We start from the raw sequence: 6,598 nt of genomic DNA, 5'->3' as shown, positions 1-6,598 counted from the left end.
CAAACCACAGGGTGAAAATAGCAGTATAAATGGTTTTATTATTATTTTTCCATGATGACAGGTGAGGCTCTGCCTCACCTACCTCCCCTGACCGCACGTCACTGCCATGCTAACTACCTAAGCTAGCATGAGAAGCCACAAAGCCACTGCGAAGAGCCACAAACAGACCTCAGAAATTTCATAGGTTTTGCTATGCTCCATTGTAATAGAGCAGATTCCCCCATCTTCGGTCTTAAATTGTATTCAAGCTGGAATTAAAAACACTCTTTAAAAGTCTTAAATTTAATTTGCTGAAACCTGAAGATAACGTGCTGTGCATGAGAGAAACCAATGACTTCACTCTAACATGATCACTAAAAAGAAGTGACCTTGGGAAGTTAAGATTCTCTGGAATCCTTAGCAGCACTTAGCTGATATAGTTGAGAGTGCATTTGAGCTTCTGTGTACATATATAAAACATTAAAATTAATAGAACTGAAGTTTCAACAGCCAAATTAAAGATGTGAATAATTTAGAGCATCGACATCAAACAGGTTATCCCAATGATTCTGACATCAGAGAGCTGACGTCAGACTCTTCCATCCTCTTGGCACAGGCCACGGGGTCTGCAGCAACATTTCTGAAGCCACCTGCCTGCCAGGCTGCGGCCGCCTCTGAAACCTGCTCTGTGCTCAGAGCGTGACGTCTAAACTCCTAGGATTACACAGAAACACTCTGATCTGCTGCTTTCACTTTCAGTAAGTGGGATTACATAACGACAAAACCAACTTAGTGGCCTTTTTTCTGGTGCTGCCCAGAACCAAAGATCTGATGTTTGTTCCTACATTCATTCATTCCATGTTTCCAGAGTGCGAGGATTATGAGATAATGGAAACTCTAAGCGCCTGACTCAGAAAGTAGTCGGAAAAAACAAACATACAACGAAACTTTGTCAGCTTTTTCAATTGTTTTCTTTTTAATTTATTTTTAGGTAGAGTACAAAGCACTAAAATAAGAAGCTAGCAAAAATGAGGCGAGAATGTGTTGAGATATGAAGAGTCTTCAGTACAAACCCAGACATCAGGAATGACCATAGAAAACCTACACCTGCCACCGATTAGTCTGAGAAGATCCGACATTCTATAGAAAGAAGTATTAATCCCAAATGGAAAACGTTTAAGACCACAAGCATCAGTTAGCATCATGCTTACGCTCATGAAGGAACAATTAGAGGGTATTTTGGTATTGAAAGCAGTAACATGAGTTAAGTTTGCAAAGTCGGATCTAAATGAAGCACAAGATTTCTGTATCAATGTCCTTTAAGCTCAAATGAAAACTAGATATGTTTGACCATAATCCAGAAGGCCATTAAACCTCAAACCAACTACATGGTATCTGAGGTATCACACTTTGGGCAAATTTGGCAGCCGTAGAACGGCCCCTTGCAGCCAATGGGTGGCCCGTGAACTCCACTGCCAAAGTAAAATCACGGTTTTCTACAATCAGATGTGAGGATTGGCCCAAACTGGATGATCAACCAGACAATGATCCCCAAAACAAAATCAAATCTACTCCAGAATTGCTAAGAATAAATTAATCGTGATGTTGCGATGGTCCAGTCAAATCCTCTAGACCTGAATATCAGGAAGTTCGACGCTTTAAAGAGACAGATTAAAGCTGCAGACGAAAACACAAGCAGGGAGAGGCAAATGTGCAGAGTGAAGCAAGGCCCGTTGACAGGCAAGAGGAGAGCTCTATTGCCATCTGGTGGACAGAGGAGGAATGACAGCTTACGTCTACTAATAACAAAGACATCGTGACGCACAACCAGACTGCACTTTTTTTTTTGTCTGAAGAAAAGATGCCAATGTCAACATATAAAAGTATGTTCTTGCCAAATGTGAATTTTATTTCTGCAGCACAACAACAAAAGTAAAAGTAAAAAAAATAAAAAATAAAACAGTTTGAGTGAAGGACTCTAGAGGTGTAAAGTTATACTAAAATTTGTATAGAGTCCTTTTAATCAGGTTAAAAGTTACGTTGTCATAGAAACAAACATGTACTTTCAAAATGTAGTCATGGGATCAAAGTGGAGCATAAAAGATGAAACCATCGTGGAAGTAAAAATTAGAAAGAACCTGTAATAAGTCATTAAGGGAGCCAAGCTACCATGGTCAGACATTTGCTAAGTGCAACCTAATCCAGGTTTAAATATCTTTTAAAATTGTATTTTATTTATTTATTTGACTCTAGATTTTTGACTCTAGTTTTCTTTATTTAGCCACCAACTGAGCCACCGAACGCCCACCAGGTTTTAATTTCAGTCAGCCAGTCGCAGGCAGCGACAGTGGGTTAATGAGGTTTCACTTAGCAAGTGGAACAGAGAAAAGGTACATTGTGCACTAAAGACAAACACCAGAGGCAAACAGATGTGCGAGTTGTATTTATTAAAAACCAAAGCTACCATGAAAAAAAAAATACAAAAATGAAAAATAAAAAAAGGTTGAAACTGATGGGGCTTCCAAAAACAAAAATCCTTTATTTCTGACTGTAAAGTTTTATAAATATTCCTGGAAGATTACATTAGTTGGAAAGTTGGAATACAATCTATTTTTTTTCCCCAGTACATTCTAGTCATAATGTTTCCACATGATCAAAGGAAGTGCTGCCCCCTTGTGGTCATCAACTGTTTTGACGCAACCAAAACCCCCAAATTGTTTTTTTCCTTTTTTTTTTTTTTTTTTTTTTGCTATTTAAAAACTCATGTAATCACATATTAAAACAAAATTCGTGGTTATTTAAACCAATAGAAAATCAATCTTTGGAGAAATTTAATTTATCAGCACCTAAAAAAAATGAAATAGAATCCAAAAGTGTGGTGATTAGTTAGGATTCAATGAAATTAGTTTTACAAAATTCCTCAAAACTGGATTTATGGTTTGTTTCTTCATGATCGCAAATGAAAAAGATTCAAAAGGAGTTATTGATCCCCTATTTACTCTTTGTAAACATAATGTTATTTTACCCTCAGTATAGTAAAAAGTTGCCTTTAAAGGGAAGAAAAAGTGTCATTTCAAAATCATCTGAGACAAATTATGGATTAAGAGTTTTATTTTTATTTTTTATTATATATATATATATATATATATATATATATATATATATATATATATATATATATATATATATATATATATATATATATATATATATTGACCATGAGAAACATAACACAGTTAGAATAAGAAAAAGTGTTAATAACTACCATAGGATGCAGGAGATAAAGAGAAACAACAGTGACAAACCAACAAAAAAAAAAAAAGAAGGGAGAAAAAAAACAGTAGGAGAAAAAAAACAGGAGGAGAAAAAAACAACCAACAGTGCTCTATGTTGGGGGAAATACATTCTTTTGTGCAAAAACTATACATCCATCTACTCAGAGGCAGCCAGGCCTCTCTGAGAAATGAAGAGAAAGGGGGAGGGGCAAATTGCGTCCTAGCAACCAACTGGCGTCCTAGCAACCAACTGATGTGGAACCTGAACAAGGAATCTGAGGTATTTCAACGACACTGGGAGGAAAGGAATCGTTTCCGTAATGCCCATGCATTGCCCAGACCGTGTGCGAACGCCATCTTTGTAATATATTAATAATACATATATGAGAAATAGATATCATGTGTTTTTTTTTTGTTTTTTTTTGTTTTTTTTACAAAGGTGTTCCAAAATACACAGGTAATATCAGACTGTACGAAAAAACAAAAACAAGAATAAATCTGTATAAACATTAAAACCTTGTATAATCAATATATTCTTTAATATTCCATTTTTGTTTGGTCTTTAGTAAAGAATGTCAAGGTGTTCCACAGTAAAAGACAACTCCATCCAGTTAAAAACATTATAAATGTACATTCATGGCTCGGCCTGCCACTGGGTTGGGTTTTGTTTCAGAGGAGAGCCTTTAAGAACCCCACGACTCGACTGAACCAAACCAAAACAGCTAACAATTGGAAAATTGTTCAAAGTTTTTAATAATTTGCTTCAAATTGAAACTCGGAACATTTTCTAACTGTAAGGAAATAGTTTTCTTTATTTAAAATGTACAGGTTTAGTTTATGTGATGTGCCAAGGTGTTATCTGAGATAGTGATCAGTAGTCAGTGTCTTACCTGCAGGAGAAAAAGATGTTTTCTTTCTTTTTATTTTTATGAATTTTGAGATAAAGAAAATAAATTCTCACGTGAATGTAAGGCTAGCAGTTGCCAACAGCAACTCCAGAGTAAAGTTATACAATCCATCAAGTGGTACTGAGTCAAACCTACCAATATGAATATTTGTTAAAAGTGTCACAGCCTTTTCAAATGACCTGTCTGTTGTTCTAGACGGTTTGGTCTGACTAGCTGCTGAATTTTTTTCAATTTATCCATTTAATTTTTGAGAGAAATTTTGTCTCCTGCAAGCAAGGGATGACTTACTGCTTCATTTGAGAAACTAGCCATTTAACTTCAACGATGGACAATTCAGACTTTATATTCACATAGTGAATTAATTTACACTTCAGAAACTAACAGAGCAGCAGTTTGAATGATAATTTCAGACTTCTGCTGAGTTAAAAACAGTTTTTCGCCAACATGATGTACCCGCTTATATTTTAGTCTCATTTTAGAAGAATCAAATCTAGAAATTAAACTAGCACATGTACAGATCACAATAAAGTTCAATCAGAAAGAAGCAAAACACTAAGCTAACCATAATCTCCCGCATTTTTCTGCTGTCGCCCTGCATTTTAGGCAGTCATCAACATATATTCAAATTGTGGTGTCAAAACTGAGGACTGGCAAAAACGATGGACATTTCTCAACTTGTTCAATGCACCATCGCGGTTATGTAGCCACATGTGTACCATAATGTTGGCACATCGTAACTGTAAGAACGCTTAGACAGAGTCTGTTTCTGTGGCAGCTGCAGAGTTCTGCTGTGGCTGAAAAAAAAAAAAAAAAAAAATCAAGAACTCAACCTGGAATCCTGAAATATATTCACATAGATCATCTATTCCTGTGTAAACGAGGTGCTGCATGTGCTGAAATACAGCCGCTGACCTAAAAAACAGAAGCCCAGAGTTTAGCACCTAAATAGAATGATGGATTTTAGATGTAGTTTGGTCTCTGTGTTGGTGGGTTTTAAAACAATATGTAGAATGACTCGTATTATTCCCACATAAGGCCATGGTGACATGGTTGTTGTCTGTGCTGTATGCAAACTCCAACCACCCAATATCATGCAAACTCACAACAGGAAATGAAATAAGTTTTTTTTTGACGCATTTATGATCTCAACATTGAAAGTTGTCTGTGCCACGCCATTTGTTCTTCCAGGTGCTAATCTGGTTTTGTCAGTGTTTTCATGTCAAAAGCCTAAGAACTGTAAAAAAGAAAAAAGAAAAAGAAATACACCCTCTGTTGTCATAAAACTACATTATAGGTTTTATTTTAAAACACGCTAACAGTTCAGATGGTAATATTTAGACTCTTTTTGTTAGATAAGTTAGGCAGCTGAGTCACTGATCCTAAGAACTCGTCACGTTTCCTGAAGGTTACATTCTGAGAAGGTTCAGACGGGAAAAAACCCCACCAAAAATATTATTCTAGAAAGATAACAGAACTGGTCATTCAGAAAATATCCTGTTCCACCCTAAAGTTTGCAACAGAAATGTCTTTCTGTTCAGAGTCAGCTGGTTTGGTTTCTTTCCAATCCATTCAGGTTTGTCTAGATTTGAAGAAAATGTTTCTTATGACAGTTTTTATTTTGAGTTTAAATGACAAAAATCCATCTGGATGAAAACCTTTTTTTTTTTTTTTTAGCTCAGTCAGACCTGCAGAGTGGATAAAACCTGAGCGAGGACTCACCACCAGGGGCCTCTAAAACAAGGTGAGAGAAAGTGCTGAATCTCTTTGGGTTCAAAAGATTTTCCATATTTTAAAGTGTGTAAATACACACTCCCTGATGGATTTAAAGCTAATTTGTAAGCTTCCATTATTTTGGGGGTGTAAACAATAAAAAAATATATCTTTAGCAGGAAATATATATATATATATATATAATTTTTTTTTTTTTTGCACTCCATATATTTCTTCATGCCATAAACATTGAATCTGGTTGAGGACTTCAGAAACAGCTTGGTTCAGGTATAAAGAGGAGAAAGTTTGACTCAGAGAAGGCAGAGCTTATTCATGTACACAGTCTTCAGGGCAAAATATATACATAAAACAGGTGCAGTATGAAAGCACATCTGCAGGGGACGGAGTTTGTAGGAGAGACCCAATGTTCTGAAAGTGCTGGGCTGGAGGGTGGTGATGAAGAGGAGCGAAAGCATTGAGGATCAGATCCGTGGTTCAGAAGTCCATGGGAGGAGTCTTTATGGACAACAAAGAGTCCAAACAAATATATATTTTTATATGTAAATGTGTGTGTGTGTGTGTGTGTGTGTGTGTGTGCGTGCGTGCTTGCGTGTGTGTTTTACTTGACTCAGAGCAGGTAAAAGTCAGAGCTCGTGTAAATCTGATACTTAAAGCCAACAAAGGATGTGCTGCTGGAACAAACAACCCTGTTGGAAAAAACTTCTG

This window comes from Poecilia latipinna, unplaced genomic scaffold (genome assembly GCF_001443285.1).
Source record: "Poecilia latipinna isolate Pla-1442-1.1 unplaced genomic scaffold, P_latipinna-1.0 Scaffold862, whole genome shotgun sequence".
Lineage (NCBI taxonomy): Eukaryota > Metazoa > Chordata > Actinopteri > Cyprinodontiformes > Poeciliidae > Poecilia > Poecilia latipinna.
This window is presented reverse-complemented; position numbering follows the sequence as displayed.